Below are 21,518 nucleotides of genomic sequence, written 5' to 3'. Positions count from 1 at the left end.
TGTTTAAATGCTTAAATTCTCTTGCATGGTGCCATTAGCATGCAAACATAAAAAAATGCTAAAATAGTTATAACTCGGTCAATTTTGCAGACATGGAGCTAAAATTTAATCTGGTTGAAGTTGAGTGTCACTCCCTACAAATATTATTTTCACTAACGGTTTCTGAAAAATATTTGTTCAAATTTTTGTCATTAACTCGCTAAAATGAACTCTTTGTCTGTTAGCAAAATATCTCATGAACCAGTGAACCGATTTCATTGAAACTTTCAGGAAATAATCAATGGATGAACATCTACATTATTTTTTTACTTTGGAAGTCAACCAGATTCAATATGGCCGCCACAGCACATTAGTCTTGGCAAGCCCAAAAACATCTGTAACTCAGACAGTTTTAAAGATACTGAGCTACTATTTGGAGTGGTAGTAGCTGAGAGTCAATCCCAATACATACTCCAATCACTGTGCGTTGTGTAAAATATGTGCTCAAAACTTAAGCATTAACTTTAGGAGTCAACACTTTTGGTCTGTTAGCAAAATATTTCAAAAACCACTGTATGGATTTTGTTCAAACTTGCAAGAAGTAACCCTTAGTTGTACATCTACAACTGTTTAACATTTGGAGTCGATCCAATTCAAGATGACTGTCACAGCTAATTGACTATAACAAACATAAAAATGCTATAACAGTCAATTTAACAGATAGTAATCTAAGAGAACTGATGTGGTGGTAGCTGAGGGTTATTAACACATACTTTGAGCATAACATCTTGCAATATTAAAATTGTGCATAATGGTGTTTTCAACTTTGACCAGACTGGCTACATCTCCATTTTTTTTTCCTCATGATCAGCGTAAATCACAGCAGGTGACATGCATTCCTTCACATAAACTAACGTTTTAATAGTATGAAGCAGATGTGAGCCTTAAAAAATAATAATTGCATTGACGATAATATCCAGCCACGTGTTAGCGTTGTTAAACGTTTCAGTTTATTGTGTCTGTGCTTCGGCTGTGTGACAAATGATGCTTCGGGACAGTGACAAACTGTAATAACTTTGTGTCTTATCTATCTGACAACCAGTTCGTCTTCACCTGTCCAGATCACATGTTGTCCCATCTGTCTCGTACACTTTTCATCTCCTTCGCTCCTGCTTTTAGGTTTATTCATTTAAAAGAGGAACAATGGACATTTATCAGTCATGACTACAGCATGAATGGGTTGGATTTAGCCATACAATCGTTTGGGGCTACAACACTACACGCCAAACAATGCCACTTAGACAATATCTTCCAGGTTGATTTTTTTTTTTTTTTTTTTTTTACAAAGCTTATTGTTCATAAAGCATCATTTTTGCATGTGTTGAATTCTTACCATGAGCTCAACTTGCTCCGGATCATGTTGGGTTTTCCAGCATGAGTTGCCATGGCGACACACCTCAAAAAGACAAGAATCACATTTTAGACACTGAGAGGTTACTCAGCCCTGTCACTGAAAATGATTTTTTTGGAGTCATATGGCATTTGGGCATCTGTGGCCGAGTGGTTAGAGCAATCGTCCTCCAGTGCGAGAGTTGGGGGTTCAATTCCACCAGCAGTCACATGCCCAAGTGTCCCTAGGCAAGATACTGAACCCCTCATTGCCTCCGATGTGTGTCCCATCGGTGAATGAATGTGCTCTAAAAGCACTGACTAATCTTTGTACAGATCTAGTAGAGTGCTGTATGAATGTGTAAATGAGGACACAGATTGTAGTGTGAAGCACTTTGAGTATCTTGATAGGATAGAAAGGTGCTATATAAGTACAGTCCATTTACCATTCAGATAGTATTAAATACAGATCTGAACAGCTGGAAATGAGGGAAAACCTTTAAAGGTGGTGTGGACCCTGTTTATCCACATATGTTTGTTAGTCTGTACATAATCCACCCTGAGCATTGATTTAGGACCTACTTTAGAACTGAAGTCCACAGTAAAGGTGATACCTGAATGTCTCACATTATATAAAAGTCTACTGTCAGCTGATTAAAGATAATTCCATACCAGTCCTTGTGAATATTCTGAAGATATGCTATTTTTTTTCACATCTCTTTTTTGAACCGCTTTGTTTTGTGTGTTTGAATCTTACGCACAATCATCCTGTCTCTACAGCCATCATCTGTCCTCCACGTGCCATCTGAGGAAACTGGGGACAGAATTACATTTTGTCCATGTATGCATCACTGTCAAGGGAGCGCTGGTTCGCTGTTGCCGCGGCGGCCAGTTAATAACCCTAGTGTGAGATCTGGTGACGGGTCATCATCAGCCAGCTCTGTGCTGCTGTCAGGAGCCATTTACCCTAAGCAGCCCTTCTCCTAATGGAACATCTGAGTCAATAAAAACAATAATCACTGCCAATTCTACGGAAAGTAAGGAAATTATTTCAGGGCATCAAGAAAACATGGTTGAGTTTTTTACATTTATCTGTCCAGGGAGTGTCTTGACGTGCACTTAGCGAGGCAACCTATTAAACTCTCCATCTTCTACATTAGACTTGGCTGGAAACATTGATTTCAGCAGATTTTACTCAGTGAAAGCTGCTGCTTCTACAAACGTGTTCTTGTTTGACCATCCAGACATGGCTTTTTTTATTTTTATTCTAACTGCCTACTGCCAAAAAGGCAAAAGTGTACAGTAATGTTACTAGATATACAATTATAAATGATTAACTTTAGGTGTCAGTTCATTTCAAGATGGAGGCTATAACCAACTGACCAATGAAACAGAAAATTCATGTCTGAATTTGTTACGAGAGTTATCTCTCCAGTTTTAGCTTATCTCTATTGGCTCCCTGTCAAATCCAGAATATAATTCAAAATCTTGCTTCTAATCTACAAAGCTCTCAACAACCTAGCTCCATCTTATATTACAGATCTTATTGTTCCATATTTGCCTAACAGAACACGTTGCTCTCAGACTGCAGGTTTACTTGTGGTTCCTAGAGTTTCCAAAAGCAGAATGGGAGGAAGATCTTTCAGTTATCAGGCTCCTCTCTTGTGGAACCAACTTCCAGTTTTTGTCCATGATGATCACACATTGTCCAGTTTTAAGACTGGGCTCAAGACTTTCCTTTTTGATAAATCCTATAGTTAGTCGGCTTGGTTTCCTGACCTATTCCTTATCTTACGCTGCTATGACCTTAGACTACTGGAGAATAAATTATCTCATTTCATCTAATGAACAGTTACACATGCATATAAATGAATACCGGTACTTTGTATTTGTAATTATTCTTAACATGTGATTTGTGTCTTTTTGTCTTTCCTCCTAGCGAAAACCTGATGGTCTCCAGATCCTGGATCTGGCACTTGGTCTCCTCTTTCTCCTTCCTGTCCTCTCAAACCCAACCAGTTGAAGCAGATGTCCGCTTGTCCTGAGCCTGGTTCTGCTGGAGGTTTCTTCCTCATGAGGGAGTTTTTCCTTTTCACTCTTGCCTCTGTGCTTTCTTAGGATGGGAGACTGCGCTGAAGTGAAAACTCAAAGCAATCTGCTGGCTCCTCAGATAAATAATGTTATTAACTGGCTTTGTATGTATGAGAATGTTTCTGTTCAGTGCCCTGAGACGACTTCTGCTGTGACTTGGCCCTGTATAAACTAACTGAATTGAATTGTTAGTTGGGCTGTCCCAGAGGTCCACCATCCTGCAGGTTTTAGATGTTTCCCTGCTCCTCAGCATGTCATCAAGTCCTACATAAGCCTGCTAATCACTCATTCATTCAAATCATGAGTCAAAATAAAGAAACATCGAAAACATGCAGGATAGTGGCCCTCAAGGGTCAGGACTGGGCTCTGCTGAAAAGGCCACGTTTTAACTCCATGGCTTAATGAACCGCACATAACTCCCACTCAATAACTCTTCATCGAGGACCTCCACCCTGCTGCCAAAAGGTCAATAGCTGGACAGTGTGTCTTTGAGAGGCTTTCTGGCTCACTTCAAGACCGTTAATGGTGTTCAATGAAGAGACCTGCACAGCATTCCCCGGGGACAGATCCCAGATATCCGCCTGTGATACCTAACCCAGACCCATTAGCTCTCCCTCTAACCATGCAAAAGTGTGGCTCCCCTGCATCTCAGGAATTAAAAATTAACCAGCTAATATCCACTTGTCTGATGGGGCGCTCTGCTCAGTTGAAACATCAGATTCCCCCAGCGATGACTGGTGAGGGCTGGCTCGTGGAACCCAATCTGCTTGGGGAGGGAGGAAAAAAACGCTGACTGTGATGGCAGGAAGAGAAGCAGAGGCATAATGTCTGTCCATCACATCCATCACATCTGGGTTTGTGTCTGCAACAGTTGGCCAAGAAGAAAAATTCAAGTCGGTGCGCATCCCTCTGCGCTGCGTCCTCTACCACACTGCACGATGACCTTGCTGCCAGTTTTCTTGCAGCTGGAACATCTGCACACAGTAGTGTCGGTTAGTAAATTACCCACACTGTGTAAATTATTTAATTTCTAGTTAGGCACAACTTCAAATATAATAAAAAACGCAATGACTTGCACGTCTCGTAAACCTGTATTTCATTCACAAAGGAATATAGTAAACGTAAGATATTTAAACTGAAAATTTGTGCCATTTTTACGAGAAAAGGGGAAAAATAAGAAACAACTAGAGAAAAAGAGGTTAATTGGCAACAGGTCAGTAAAAGAACTGGTTATATAAAAATAGCATTTTATGGAGGACGAATCTCTCAGAAGTAAAGATGGGCAGAGGTTTACCAGTCTGTGTTAAACTGCATCAAAATAGTGGAACCATTTTAGAATAATCTTCTTTAATGGAAAAGCTATTGAGTATTCTATCATCTATGTATCATCAAAATAACATAAGAATCTAAAGAAATCTGTGTGCAAAGGATAAGGCTGAAGCTTCAATGACTTCCAGTCTTTCTAGGAGCACTGCGTTAAAAACAGATCTGATTTATTTATTTATTAACCTTTATTTAACCAGGTAAATCCCACTGAGATCACAGATTTCTTTTGCAAGGAATGCCTGGGCCTGAAGGCAGCCTAACATGCATGTTTTGGTCTGTGGGAGGAAACCAGAGTACCTGGAGAAAACCCACACAAGCACGAAAAGAACATGCAAACTCCACACAGAAAGACCCCAGGTCCAACTGGGGATTGAATCCAGGACCTTCTTTCTGTGAATCAACAGTGCTAACCACTGAGCCATCGTGCTACATTGCACTCTGGACATCACTGCATGGACTTGAGAACACGTTCACAAATCATGGTCTGTAAACAGAGTTCTTCCTCACATCCACAGATGTTGGTTAAAGCTCTATCACGCAAAAAAGAGGTTATGTCAACACCATCCAGAAACACTGCCATCTTCTCCAGGTCAAAGTTCATTTAAACTAGACTGAGGCAAAAGAGAATACTGAAATGTAGTCAGGCAAATCTAAATTTGAACTTTTTGGGGGCGAAACCGCAGACACTATGTCCCCTATACCAAAGAGGAGTGGGGCCATTATGAAACAAAGAATCCAGCAAAGACCAGGACTGTGAATCAGACAATAACTGGAAAACATAATCTTCCAAAATCTTCAGCAGCTGGTCTCCTCAGTTCTTGGATGTTTACAGAGAGGATGCTTCACAGTAAGACATAAGGCTCTGTCTTAACTTTTTATTTTGCTTTTCTAAAAATTGTCCAATTTCTGTGTTTTTCTGTTTCAATAAGCATGAGATTTGCAAACCATGTATTCTGTTTGAATTTGCATTTTACACAACTTCCCAACTTTTTAAAATTGGACTTGTATTTTTTGTTCTAGAATTGCGCCGCTCGGGGTGGCTGCATGTTGGAGCAGCTCTGTTTCATTCATTCTGAGATTTTGCTTTAGGAAACTTTAATTCCTCTTTTTCTGGATGTAAATCACATTTTTTTGTGACTATTGTTTCCTCTGGTATCGGATGCTGTGCAGCTGGAAGAATTTTTACTGAAACTTTTTTTAGTTTTGGACATTTGCTATGATGTGTAACCATAACAACAAGGTGTTTTTTTTTTTTTTTACAACCTGGAGCAGCTAATCAACACCTCAAAAGCTCTAAAATATCTCAGCTACAGCTCCAGTTCTCAAATAAGTTGAAAAGGAGGTGCCGCAGATGCATTCCCATCTCCTTGCCAGCTGTGCTTGAGTGCCTGACCACTGAGATCCTGGAGCTGGCAGGAAACATGGCTCCTGACAGCAGAAGGACAGGCTCGTACCCCGGCACCTGCAGCCAGCTGTTCGTAGTGACGAGGAGCTCGGCAGGCTGCTGGGAGGAGTGGCCTCCGCTCAGTTTCTTGAGATCGCTCTGGGAGGAGTTCTGCCAAGCATTCAGGTGGTCCTGCTGCCCAAAGGAACTGAGAGGCCAGCTTAGTCTGGGTGGACCGAATGGACAGCATCTGTGGCCAGTTTCTTCAGATCCAATGTGGGATGGACCTTTACAAGAGATCCTTCCTGCCTCCAGCCGTCAGCATCTATAAGATCTCTTAATGAAACGAGGATAACGAGTTACAACAACAATTAATTCCCCTTTGGGATTAATAAAGTATTTTTGAATTGAATTCACATTTGACGAGTAAAGAGTGTGTTATCTCACATGATGTCATGTTTGTTTCTCAAAGAAGAGCTGTACTGTAAAAGGGACCGGTGCCACCCTTTTCTTTATTTTATTTTTATTGTATGTTATTTATTTTTTGCATGAGCAGCACAATGCTCCACGTTGGAAGAACAGAGAAAACCATTTATGCTGTGTCGCCTGCTATTCCTTCTTAGATCATTTTGCTTAAGGGCTTCGCTAACCTGCTGGCATCCGTGCATCCTGTCGCTGTCGCTGAGTGGCTAACTACGCCAACCACAGTGTGTATGTGTGACCAATGACGAGTAGGACAAGCTTGTTTCTCTGCCCTCCCCATCCCTATGTAGGAATTTTCTGCCTTTGATTTCTTCCTTTTTTTTCAATAAGCAACGACTCTTTTCAGTGTTGCCAGCTCAATGAGAGCTTATGTGTCCTTCATCCAATTCCAGCCCACCACTCTCTTTCTCTGTCTCTTCATTTCTCTGCATTTTGCCTTTTAAATATAGCCGCTGTGGAAACGCTGCTTGCGTGTTTCTTGTGGTTCCAGGCTTTGGAGGAGGGGAGGATTTCAGATCATTCATGCCTCTCTCTCTCTCTCTTGAGGCTTAAGTGGTCTGTTTGTGATGGAGGAAAATGCATGTTTTCTTGTTCACTTGAAACAAAGTACAGTTCTGCACTTAAAAGGAATTCAAATTTTCTTAAAGCGTCAGCTGATAAATCCTTGTTGAAGGTACATCAGACACACTCCGGCGCTCTACCTTCAGTCTGACAGAAATATTCTGTTTTATGTCCTAATAATGAGCTCAATAAGTGCATCGGGACTCCCTGCTCCACTCTACATCTTACACAAGCATTTCTTGCTTGATATTGAAAAACTAAACCACATTATCCCGATCAGATGTCAGACTGCCTGCTGCAAACTTCTTGCAAGCAGGGCGATAAAGGCGTTTGCCTATAAATGTGTGTCTACACATACTGTTAGTCTGTCTGTTAGCATAATATCTCATGAAAAGCTGCTCAAAATTGAATTAAATTTTCAGTAATTAACTACTGGATGTTCATCTACATCTGTTTAATGTTGGGATTAAATCTGATTCAATATGGCCGCCACAGCAAAGGAAAATTAGAACAACCAAAAATGGCTGTAACGTTCTAATTTTGAAGATGCTGAGCAAAAATTTGGTGTGTTAGTAATTTTATAACTAAGACTTACCCCCATTTTATAAATTGAACACTTACGGCTCAAGTGACATTAGTGTTCAAAGCTATGCCATTAGCCCTCGCAATAAGCTCTATCTGTTAGCAAAATATTATATGAACCACTGGATGGATTTTAATGAAACTGTTAGAAAATAATAAATAAATGTACATGTACAACTGATGAACTTTTGGACAATCCAATACAAAATGGTCACCCAAGTTAACTAACTCTAGAATTTTTAAAAAGGCTATGATCAACCAATTTTACATCTACTGAAGTCAAATGTAGTGTGGTAGTAACTGAGAGTGATTCACAACACATACATGAAATACAACACATTATGCAACATCTCTACTTAAAACCTTGGCGATAGTTGTTAGTGAACCCAGTTTGTCTGTTAGCAAAATATTAATAAATCACTGAACATATTTTAATGAAACCCTCAGAAATAACCACTGTATGTACATCTACACCTGGTTAACTTTAGGCAAACTTATAAAGTGCACAAATGGCTGTAATTCAGTCAATCTTCTAGATGTCAAGGGAAAAATTGGTGTAACTGAGTATAATATTCCACACCCAAACTCTTTGCTTAAATATTTGGCATTACCTATTGGAGTCAACACTGTTTGTCTGTTAGCAAAATATCTCATGTACCACTTGATGGATGTTATTGAAACAGAAAGGTAGGGCATTTTGATATGCAATGAGAATAAGGAACAGGTGGAAGAGAACTTGGAGAGGTGGAGGTATGCGCTTGAAAGAAGAGGAATGAAAGTCAGCCGCAGTAAGACAGAGTACATGTGCGAATGAGAGGGAGGCCAGTGGACCAGTGAGGCTACAAGGAGCAGAGGTCACAAAGGTGCAGGACTTCAAGTACTTAGTGTCCACTGTCCAGGAAAATGGGGAGTGTGGTAAAGAAGTGAAAAAGAGTCCAGGCAGGATGGAGACAAAAGGGCATCGGCAAAGGTCAAAGAAAAAGTTTACAAGACGGTGGTGAGAGCAGCTATGTTGTATGATCAGGAGACAGAGACATGGACAAAAAGACAGGAGAAAGAACCGGAACTGGCAGAAATGAAGATTTTGAGGTTCTCCTTAGGAGTGACAAGAATGGATAAGATCAGGAATGAGATCATCAGAGGTACAGCGCAGGTTGAACAACTGGGAGTTAGAGACCAGACTGAGATGGTTTGGACATGTCCAGAGGAGGGACAGTGCATATATTTGTAGAAGGATGTTAGAAATGCAGCTGCCAAGAAAAAGACAACGAGGCGATATATGGATGTAGTTAGAGAGGACATGGAGGTAGTTGGAGTGAGGACAGAGTGAGGTGGAGGAGGATGACTCGCTGTGGAGAACCCTGAATAGGGAACATCTAAAAAAAAGAAGATTCCCATTATAAGATGATCTTGGTCTAAATGTGCATTCCTTTAAGGAAAGCTTTAAGTTGCTGATTTCAACCTTCTAAACATTTTCCCTTTGACTTTCTGCAGGATGTAGTTGCATGCCATCAACAACCTAAAATTGGCTCCTTACTTTGAGCGACTGCAGAGATGGTAACAGTCATTAGCATGTTCGACTGCATGTTGGTTAATGATACAAGAGCTCTGTGTGTTCTCATCATTAACTTCCATTAACTGTTTTCCTGCCTCATTGAGTCCTGCTTTAATTGTGCAGCAGACACAAGATGGGACTGTCCTGCAAAAAAAGGCGTCCACTCAGACTGTCCAGGTCATTGGACATGTCAACCCCATTTTGTCATTTTATGACTGACCTTTTGGCAAAAACATTTACAACTGAGAGCTGTGTAATATATCAGTAATATATAGTACGTAATACGCCAAAGCCCCCCATCACTCAAAGGAGTGTCTGAGTCATTGTTATCTCCCTTGGGTGTTTGAGCTCCAGTACACAGAATGATGTATGATTAGAGTTATAACACCAGGCGACTGTTTTTCAGATTCTTCTGCAGAGATTTGAGAGCCTCCGTGCACTCCTAAAATGTGAGGTTTAAGTGTGCAGCTATCATCCGGATTTATGAGCTCACCGAAAAAGTTTGGGAGCCAATTTTGATCCGAAAGTGACGTCAAATAACTGCAGCAAAGTTGCTTTTGTTGCTGCTGTAGGCATAATAAAGCTGTATTCAAATGTGTCCAGTGGCTCATGAGATGTTTTGCTAACAGACACTATATCTTGGGCAATTTGTTAGCTTTCTATGTGTTTGGGATCAGTCTCAGCTTGTCAAATCTTAAATGAATATCTACAAAGTATGTAATTGACTGAATATGGCCAGTTTTATTGTTTTAGGCTAAGCTGCCTTTGATTTCAGATCAGCTTGACTCTTGTATATAAATCAAATGACTAGTTTTGCTAATTTATTAAAATTTGTCTTGTGGTTAATGTGATATTTTGCTAACAGACAGACAAAAACTAAACATTACTGTCCTCCAAATGCTAAATTAAAATACCAATGTACTTTCACAGCAAGGAACTTAAACGTACCATTCTGTTTATTTTATGCATGATGATTTCAGAAAAAAATAAAAGTATTTGAATTAAAAAAAAAGTTTTTAATGAAATGTGCACTAATGACACTGATTTTTATAATGATAAAACAGGTTTTGGGAGGATAAAAATCTAAAAGGCAATCCAATCAGTCAGCCTAATCTAGTAGCACTGATTAAAACATGAAATACACCACACACAAAAAAATTTGAATTGAAGTTTTTTTTTAAAGAGCTGAAAAACTAAGATTTCCCTCATTGCTGGACAGAAATAAAAAAAAACTTGTTTTTAACTTTGGGTGCACAAAGCAGAACAAGCTGCACATCCATGAAGGCTCATTTATTTCTCTCATTAAAAGTGTAAGCATAATCTGGCATTTTAGTTTAGTTTTTAACACAACAACGCTCCAAAAAGGCCACATAAATAAAGACTTTGATAGATTTAAGTGTAAAAAAATGAAACGACCAACTCTTTAGCTACCTTAATAAATCCTAAAATTCGTGTCAGAGATAATAAGAGTCACATTTATCAAGTTTCTGTGGTAATGCGAGGCTCTGTGTGAGCTCCTAATAGGCCATCAGCAAACATGGCATTTGATGTGCCATTTGATGTTTTCTCAGCACAAAACACATTAATTACCTGCCATTTAATTCAGTCATGATAAACAAGTTGCTTGAACTGGAAGCGTTCTGACAAAAAAATAAAAATCACAAAAAAGCAGCACTTTTGCTGCAAATTAGACAAGAGAGAATTGCAGGCAGGAAGCTGCTAGAGGTGTAAATTAGGGAGTAAATATACTGTAAGCTAATATTCATTTTAACACTGTGCACGCCAAGTACCTTCCAGTTAATTATAATGTAACAGCTGTACATTTGAGCTCCTAAACTTTCAAGTTGATGTTTATGATACCCAAGACGTACACACTGGCAGGGTGTTGTTCCATAATTATGGTTGGCGTGTGCAATTAATTTACCTGATTGATTGATGTTCAGTGTCTGTGATGAATACCAATCGTTTAATCAAGTTTTTCGTCTGTGTTTCGGCAGCAAACTAGGCACACAATGCACAAAAATATCCATGCCTTTTCATCAGATTATCAGCTATAGGTTTCAGTGACAACTGCAGAGATTAGTACTGTATAACTAATTAATTCCCTAATGTCTAGTCATTACTCCAAAAGTTAGTGTTGGGTTTTGATACAAGTTGAAAAATCCAGCGTCAGTTCAACATTAACCAGTTTAAACCTTTGTGAAGCATCAGCATAGATTTAATATTTTGCCCGAGAGCCTTAAAATGTTGTTTAAAGCAGCTTAAATGCCAAGGGAGCACTTTATAGAGACAATTAAACTTGACCTCTGAACATAACCTCAAGCAGAGCAGGTTAAATGTCAAAAGAGAGCCCCCTTAATGACACTCAAGACACAGATTTATTCTTAATTTACCTCCATGACCTGCTAGTCTCTCGTTTTTGTATAGCCCTCTATCGATAGAAGTTGAAACAAATTTGGATGCAATGATGTCAAAATAAACGTCTGTTTGACAATGCTTTGGAAACAGAAAACAAGCTGAATCCTGTTAGTATAATTTCTTTAAATTACTCTGGTAAAAGTGTCATTGAGGTTAAGAATATTTAGTTCATGAGACCTGACCAAGAAGGCAGTAAAACAACAACAAATCTACACTCAGTGGCCAATTTATTAAACCCACCTGTTCGACTGGCTCAAGGTCCAAGGTTCTTTATCGTCATTTGCATCACATGTGGTACATGAGGTGGAACGAAATTGTGTACTCAAGGTCCCAGTTATACCAAAAAATAGCAAAAAATATAAAGTGTAAAAAGAAACAGTAAATAAGGATCTAAGATATACGCTAAACAATAATAATATAATATGATGTATTAAACAGCAGCCTGAACATGAGTCTGTTCTGAGCAGATGGGCATAAAGGCATGAAATCAACAGTATAGATAAAGTGACATATCACCAATTAAAGTGGAATTACTGTGATTTTTCTGGTTCGGGATTTATGAGTCTAATCTAATTGCTTGTTAATACAATTAATCGGCCAATCACACAGCAACAACTCAATACGTGTAGGCATTTAGACATGTGCGTAGTAAAGATGACTTGCTGAAATTCAAATTGAGCATCAGAATGGACTAAAAAAACATGGAGTTTGAATGATTTTGAACATGAAATGGATGTTGGTGCCAGTACTGGTATTTAAGAAACCGTGGATCTGCTGGGATTTTTACTCAAAACCTTCTCTAGAGTTTACAGAGAATAGTCCTAAGAAAAGACAATGTCCAGCGAGTGGCAGTTGTGAGGTCAAAAATGTCCTGATGATGTTCGAGGAGAATGGACAGACAAGTAAGCCACGGTGTGCATACCATGCCTGGATGGTGAAAAAAATATTAGTGGAATTTAAAGTAATTTCCTGAGTCGCTAACTGCACAAATTTTACAAGTTGCTTTACAATTTCTGTGATAAAAATAGGATACACTGTATGTTGCTTATTATTTAATTCATTGTTGTTGGAGTGTTTTTGCTTGTTTGTGCGCCTTTTTTCTTCCTCCTGTAAGTAGAGGTTGTATCTTGAGAAAAACAATCCCGTCTAATAAATCAGAGAAATGGATGCCTCCCACCCTCAAATCCACCCCCACCCGAAACGGGGATAATTTGACCGTTGCAATGCATGACTAAATTAATTAACACAACAAATGACTGTCTGACACATAAGAGATTGACACAGCGGATTACCGAACACGCTCAAAATTGTGTGGATCTCTAAAAGAAATTGCACTCCCCCCCCCACCCCCATCAATTCAAATAAATGTCCCAATCAAACCCACAGCCGTCTAATCACAAGACCAATGCGTTAATCATTGACCCATCACAGCCACACAAGCACACTCACCACAGAACAGCTTAAATAAGATCCTAACATGATGGCGAAAAAGTCTAGCTTTTTGTCTATCCTCCTCAGTTTTACGTTCTGGTCCTCTCTGTCTGCTCCAAATGGATTTAAACTGAATATCTCCACAACACAGCTGCAGCTGTTTCTTCATTAGAGTTCACATCAGGTCAAGTGTTAGTGGTCGGATTAATGCGCTAAAACCAGCCGAATGTGTCCACAGAGCAGAAAATCTAATGCCCCAAATCAGATTCTATTGGAGCTGGCTGTTCAGATCATTGGACATGTTCCGATTCGCTTGATGAACGCAAGTTGTGAATGGTGGCGCCCCATAACAGGGAATATGTAAAAAAACTGAGAATGAATCAATGGAAAGAATTTTAAATTCCATTTACATTTTTAAAAATAGTTGCAAAATGCATAGAACAGAGCTTCCGCTATTATGGCTTCATGTTATTAAAATATGTACGTACCCGTAGCTAAGACATTTTAAACAAGTAATTTTCAAACTACTTCACCTGTGGTATGTCAAACTCCAAAAAGTTGTACTGAAATAACAAAAACAGCTAACTCTATACATTGCACTGTAATTTAAAACCTTCTCATGATCTCTAAAATTGGACTTTAAAACCCCTTTAAATATGTAGCATGGGCTAAAACAAATCCGAGCCAGTGTTACATCAGCCTTCAAACCATAAAGCACCAAGCAAGAGGTTCTAGACAGAAATGAACCACTTTACAAGTAATTTCTCCTGACTAATTTCCCCACAGAGCTCAATAAAAAAAATTAATGAGGAACAACTGATAAAAGGATCCATGTACGAAGCTTCGTTCTAACAGTGTTATGGTTGGAGGTTGATATGGCACCTCAAACGCTTTTTGATTTGCACTAATTTAGCCAGCCATTTATTCCAAACCACTGAAATCATTATGAACAGGAAGTAGACTTGAGTGGGAGTTTTGTTCTAACACCCTAGTGAATAAAAACTGTTTAACTCGCTAAAAATGTAGAGTAAGGGTGTATGTGTCAAGCCTTAATTATTATAACACTTATGTGCATTAAGCTTAAAATTTCTACTTTGTATTGCACAGAAAATATGGTTCTTTGAAACCTTGCTGAAGCCGTGAAGGTTCTTTTTGTGTGACTAAACTCAAAGACCGTTTACAAAAAAATTGGCAATCTTCAGTGAAGAAAATCTGGCAATGACGAAGCATAATTGCTCTCTAAAGACGCTTTAGTTACTTTGGTGAAAAAAACAAACTTGTCTCTGACCTTCACAAGGAAAGGTTGTTTATGAGTCTCCATACTGTCCACATGAGAGGTCTTTAGCTGAAAAGCAGGCCTGTTGTTGGTCACCAGAGGTTTAGAGCAGCAGTATCGAGCACATGTACCAATTTCTCTGTCTGGCACCTACATATTGATGGTTGCTGTACAAAAACAATGGCCTTCCTCTGAGTGTTATAATGTTGGTCTCGTATTTGTCTGACAAGATCCTATTCCCAGAACATTGTGCTTTGACCAGGGTTATCATTTGTACACCTAAAGAAACAGAAATCATTTTCCATCACTTTGAGGTTGCGTAGCATCTCATTTTGGTAGATAAACGTAGAAATGTGCAGATATATTTGCCTAACAGAGAACATATTGAGTGACCCAGTTGTAGGGACAAAACTTGGTCACATTTTGTACATCAGGTATTAGGAAGGTGTTGCTGCAGTTCACCAAAGGTTCAACCAAACTTCCAGCTGATCTTTGTAAGGTTAGAAGGCAGGGTTAACGTTTTGTCAGAATCCTGAAGTTATTCAGGCACCCATTACTGAGGGGGAGTGGGGTCACAGCGTCCATGCCCTGCACCTTCAACCGAGTCGCTTGAGTGCTCATGCACAACAACCAGCCTGCATTGTAAGCACATTCTCTTTCCCCATTACCGTACTTCACTTTTGAATTTAGTTCCAAAAATCTGTCCTTGACTGCTCTGCGCATAGGCTTTCTTATATCTCATTAATTAAATATGCAAAGTATTACTTGTCAAAGGCAGCTTGGTGACCTGCCTGTGCATCATCGATTGGGGAATATTTTCTGCATCCCCCTTGGAAGGATGTCTTAAAGAACCAAATTATCTCCTGGTGAAAGAGCCAGAGAGTTGGCAAACACATAAATTATGAATTACACTGTTGTACTGAGCCGTCACTATGAGAGGAAGGGAAATATGGGATTTTTTTTTTCAATTGGTAAGGAAAATGCAGATAATACAGGCAATATTTATAAATGTTCTATTCTGAGTGATGATTCATGACTTTGCTGATTGCAGAAATTTCCCACAGTGAGATCACGGGGCCACTTGCCAGAAGGGCTCCTAAGGAGGAGCAGTTTAACACCAATGTTAGGAGCAAGGTCATTATGAAATTAGTATCTGCCTCCAGTTTTCTATGACCTAAAGTCATGGACAGATTAATGAACAGGCCTACAGGACACATTCAAGACCAAATGGGCCATATTAAGATTTACCCTTCATCCAATAGTCAATTTATTTGCCAACCTAATTTTAGTTTTGAAAACCTTATTATATTCTGAATATCACTGGTTTTATATCAAAGCCTTTGTGGTCTAATTTTAAATGGTACTTGGGTCTATCAGTCAGGTGTTTGTCGCTTCTTATTGTCTAGATACATATTTTCATACAAATTAATGTTCTAATGCAAAATACGAGATTGAGTCTGATTAGTACATCTAATTTAAATATCACTGTGTTATAAAGCTAGGTAAGGCAAATCCAAGAACATAAATATAAGGGTTAATGTGACTAGAACAAAAAAGGAGTGGAAAATAAAGTAACAAAGGTCAAAATTATAACTAAAACATTTAAATTGCCCTGAATCTGATTCAAATTATGTATTAGGATAATCAAAATAATTAAAAATACAAAGTGAAAAAATATCTGCACATTTTGAAATTACACACAAAGTAACTCCATTGTGACTTAAAATGAGCATTCCTGAAATGAGTACTATACCTGTACGTCTTGCAAAATCAAAATTACACAGAAATGGTAAATGCAAAAAACTATGCCACGTCCACATGAAATGGCATTTTGTGAACTCATAATTTTATTTTTATTTTATTGTTTCGGCCTTTTCGATACTGAAATGACACTTTACGTAACCTATAAACGGTGAGCAGTTCCACTAATCCTCTGACAGCTACTAGTGGAACTAGTTTTCGTTTAGCAGGTTTGCATTTTTATGGACTTTGGAAACTGTTAGTAAAATTAGCTTCCTCTTAATTAGGTTTTGCCAAATTTACGTCCACTAACAAAAACCAGAAACTTGTTCCTGTCTATTGTGGGCATGTCTCAAAGAGTCTGTTAGGCAACCTATTGGCTGACTGTGTACATGTGACAAGACGTGATTGGTCGATACAGCTTCAACTGGAAGGAGGCAAAGACGTGATAGAGCTGTCATTTCTAACCCGAACCTGGATCCCGGCTCCGCCCGACCTGGATTCGGGTCGGGCCGGACCATAATAATGTGCTTAATGTGCGGGCCAAACTTTTTACTGCATCAGGAATGCGTGCGGCCGATGATCCATTATATGCAAACATGGCTTGCCACACTGCACCTGCCGCACGTGGCCATTTCACCGTGCGCTGACCAGCCGGTTGAAAGATGTAAAAAGTTCACTTAAGCTTCAGATGAAATACTGTCAGCAATCCATCAGCCCAAATGGACATTCATTCAGCTGCTGCACTCAGCGGACGCGTGCAGCTGAGACCCAAACAGGTGAAATCACAAAATATCTGACATGTCAGAGCAGGGTCCAATGCAGGCAGTAGCAGGGGAAGCATTTAATGCGCTTTGACGGCTTTTCAGCTCTGATTTTCTGCCCCATTCAGCCTTGCGCATCCGTCAACCGTTAATAATAGTCGGTAGTATAAGCAGTCAAAGCTTAATTGAAAATGACAGTTTTTTTTTTTCCAGGTTCGGACCTGTAATTACTGTTAATTCGTCGGATCGGGTGGGGTTCGGAGATGATGGCTATGGGCTGGGGCCGGGTCGGTTTGGATTATTTGGACCCGAGTGCAACTCTAATGTGTGACACAGACTGACAATAGTCTTAGCAGTTAGCGCTTTAACTTACGTAATTTTTTATACTTGTTTAAAGAATTGGCTTAGCTATCGCTAAATCACTAGTTAGCGGAATATAGGTTAGCAAAGCTAACATTTGGTTAGCTGTGCCCACCACCGCCTAAAACAATTTTGAAAATGGGTTATGTAATTAAAAACTAAAAAAGCCACCCTTGAGGTTTTTTTTTTTTTTGTAGACAACAAAAATGTAACATTTTGAAAACGATGATGTCATATCTCCATCTCTTATCTTACCTGCAACCCCTAGTATGACAGCCATAACAATATTTCAGCTCTAGCCCTCTTGAGACGGGTTGGGGATGCACGTAACAAAATTCCAGTGAGTTGGAGAGAGTTTGGGGACACCTCTGACAATTCTGTCTATTTTGAGAGAAAGTTAGGCCCTGTCCACATGGAAATTGTGTTTATTAAAATAAAAATATTTTTATTTTGCTTCAGTCTTGTGTACAGAAATTAAATTTAATAAACCATAAAATGATGGTTGTAATCTTGCATAAAAACGCAAACATATAAATTACAGATTAACTGTTTGCCTTTGTGTTGCAGATGTCAGTTGCAACTAAGCAAAACTTTCATGTACTGTACTTCAACGAGCAGACAAGGCTACATTCTTAGTTAACGATACTAAAAATGAAACATAAGCAATTACCATTCATGAGAATGCCCTGCAAATTGGGGGTCTCGAGTCACAGAGTTGTGGCATGTGTCTCCAACCCACCGGATTTTTGTTCTGAGCATCTCCAACTTGTCTCGAGCACTACTGTAAAGCTGTATGTTGACACCTGCATGGGAGCTCTCCTTTTACTGAAAACATCCTAGGGTCTAAAAATTACACTGATAATAAATAAATATATTAAAAACAGGTCCAAATCTGAGTATCTTTATTTCAAAAGAGTAATCATTGTATCATGAATGTGGGAGTGGCTGCCAAGATGGGTACAAAGCAAATCAAGGTGGGTGACGATGGATAACATAATAATGTGGACTGCCAAGAATGTACTGTTGCAAGCTGTGAACCTAAAATAGATTAAAAATGTAACCACATGGCTCTTGATTGGTTGGTCTTAAACACGTAGACTGCAACAAAAGTGTCTTGCCCAAGGATACTTAGGCACACCATATGGCTGTGAATTGAATCTTAGCCTTCCTGCTTAAAAGACACCCACCCACCTGAGCCAAGCCTTCCCCGATAATTCATTTCAATCAATTCAATTCAGTTTATTTATATAGTGCCAAGTCACAACATAAGTCATCTCAGGGCACTGTACAGAAACATTCATATACATAAAAAGTAAGTTAACATTATTTATCTGAGCAGACTGCTTTGAGTTTAACTTCATTGCAGACTCTCATCTTGAGCAAGCATAAAGGCAACAGTGGAAAGGAAAAGCGCCCTTATGAGTAAGAAACCTTCAACAGAACCAGGCTCAGGACAAGCGGCCATCTGCTTCAACCGGCTGGGTTTGAAAGGAACAGATACACAACGGCTGGTCGAGAATCACAATTTAACATACAAATAATTTCAAATGAAAACTATTAAATTGCAACAATTGACTATAAGAAATGTGGTCAATTTGTCCAGTAGTCTAAGTCTATGGTAGCATGACAAGCTAATCCTAAGTATAGGATTGATCATAAAGAAATGTCTTTAGTCTTATCTTAAAACTGGACAATGTGTCAGCCTTATGGACAGAAATTAGAAGTTGGTTCCACAAGAGAGGAGCTTGATAACTGAAAGCTCTTCCTCCTGTTACGCTCTTGGAAACTCTAGGAACCACAAGTAAGCCTGCAGTCTGAGAGCAAAGTTCTCTGTTAGGAAAATATGGGACAATAATATCTATAATATAAGATGGCACTAGGTTGTCGAAACCTTTTTAGGTCAGAATATTTTGAATTCTATTCTGATTTTTTTTATTCCCGATACAGTAAATAAACTACATTTTAACTGTACTGAATGAGACAGGAAGCCCACAGAATAAAGAAAACTAGTCATGCATTTATGCAAAAGGACAAAATTGCATAAAATATTTCTAACATTATGCAGGCAGACACACCAAATCCCAAATTAGGCTATATCAGCGACTGTCTTCTATTTAGAGTGTTTTGGACTTTAGTGGGATTAGGGTGGCTAGAGTGGTGGGGGGGCTTTTCTACGTCTGTTCCCAGGGGTCCATTGTTTTCTAATCCGCCCCTGTCCTTAGTGCTAATCTCACAAATTCACCTTATGTCTCTTTTAAGATGGCGCTTCGCGTGAGCAGCACAGCAGAAGCAACTGTTTGGGGAGTCGTCTGAGTTGGGCGCGTGCTTCAGGACGCTTCGGGACTCGAAGAAGAAGCGACGACACGAGTGGAGCCGAGTGAATCCGAAAATCCCGCTGACCGACCCGCGCGTGCGTTTCCACCACGGAGGCAGTAGAAGCGTGACTGTGAGGGGGGGGGAGACACAACTCCAAGCCTTCCGCGGCTCCTTCTGCGCGGACCGGGGACCGACTTCTGGAGTAATTTCACAAGGAGAAGAGAAGAAACCGACTCGCCGCCTCCGGTTGTTGGCAGCGGCACGCCGAAAACGAGCGCGCGAGGCTGACGTTAACCCGTTAGCAGCTCGCGAGCTGCCACGAATAGATCCAGTCCACGACCCCCGGGTTGGCTGGGTCGGTTGACCGAACCTCGTGCTCCTCCGGAGGTGGACTCGTATCTTCCTGCCCTCCTTTCTCTCTTCTTTTTTTCTGGTTTCTAACTTCTTTGTGGATTGTCGTGCTCGCCGAAGTGGACTCCGTGGGTTCGGAGCAGGAGAGAAATGCGAACAGAGATCCGGTAAGTGCCTAAATTATCTTCTTTTTTTAATTTTTTTTTATTATTTTTACGGTGAACTTGACACGCCGCTTACCATCAAGTTACCGAACTCAGCAATGCATTTTACCCGCCGTACATTCCCGAACCTGTCATAGAATAAATAATAATAATAAAAAAAAAAAAAACACGTTTAAGTCTGTGAGGGACGTCGAGCTGAATTTGCCACGCGTGTTTGATTCAAGCGCACAGCAAACGGCAACTTTTAACGTCAACTGCAGCAAATAATTATTAGTTTTACTTGAAGGTGAAACGCAGAAATGCCTTTTTGTTTGAATCAAGTACAGCACCAAAGTTAACACGAGAACGAGGAGGCAGAATGTTTTCATTCACTTATCTCTTCATTGAAGCTGCGCATGCACCTACAGCTTCTGTCTGTGCAGGGGAAATTTCAACCGAGCAGAAAATCTGTCCAGAATAAATAATAATAATAATAATAATAATAATAAAAGAAATGAGGGAAGAAGTGGTTGCTTCGGTGTCGTCACCTCCTTCGCCTATGATTTGCTCCTCCATTTTCTTTGACCTGTCATGATAATAAAACAGATTTGCGTTGGCTTTTTTTTTTTTTTCGGATCGTGCACGCGCGTGCACACGAGCCTCCATCCATCGTGAAATCTTCAGACGCAGAAGATGCACAAAACACCTGTCTCCCTTTATATAGCTTTTTGCAACTACTCTGCTGCTGCAGAGACAGTTTCCAACCCAAGGATTTGCTCTTTATTTGAGCTGCATTAGACCAAAGGCACAAATCATGGTGCATCATTTACAGGTGAGCCACTTTGCATAATTACCTTCATGCTTTGAGGGATGGAGGTGGCTTCAGTGGCTGGATATGCGTTAAGATGGCCAGCATTACATCAAGCCTTCTGCTCCCTTTTTCTTTTGTTTATTCATTAAAAAAAAAAAAGAATTCTGCGAGGTGAGCCACATACTGATATGGCCCCGATTGCCACTCTTTATTAATACGTAAATTTAATTAAAGCTGTCACAGGCACATTGAAGGGAGCGGGGTTAGTTTCTTGGAATTGCATCAGAGGTTTTCTGAAGCAGATCCCAAGGCCTTGCTGAATGTTCGGTTTCTAACCTTCACTTCCTGCCAACTGAATAGGCAGCAACATGCTACATGTTTGTAATTTTTTTTAATTAAACTTGCTTACAGGTTATAAGCTCATCGTGGTTGCATTTGCATGTGGATGATTGCAGTGAGCTCCATCATATGTTGAAGATTTATGGAGTTTCACTCTAATTTGTTTCGTGACACAGGCAAACTGTCAGATACAGTTTGGCTTAGAGATTTAGAATTACA

The 21,518-nt window shown here is 39.7% G+C and overlaps 1 protein-coding gene across 1 annotated transcript in view; it reads left to right on the top strand.

The window, feature by feature from the left end:
* Positions 1–19,654: 19,654 nt before the first annotated feature.
* Positions 19,655–21,518, top strand: part of LOC119415214 (receptor-type tyrosine-protein phosphatase F) — a 194,309-nt gene continuing 192,445 nt past the window's right edge. Inside the window, exon 1 of the mRNA XM_037682373.1 lies at positions 19,655–20,173. The gene's annotated coding sequence lies outside the window, so the exon portion shown is untranslated. The remainder of the gene's footprint in view (positions 20,174–21,518) is intronic.

This window comes from Nematolebias whitei, chromosome 9 (genome assembly GCF_014905685.2).
Source record: "Nematolebias whitei isolate Nwh7 chromosome 9, NemWhi1, whole genome shotgun sequence".
Classification (NCBI taxonomy): domain Eukaryota; kingdom Metazoa; phylum Chordata; class Actinopteri; order Cyprinodontiformes; family Rivulidae; genus Nematolebias; species Nematolebias whitei.
Note: the sequence above shows the minus strand (reverse complement) of the source record. Positions and strands in the feature narration are given on the sequence as shown.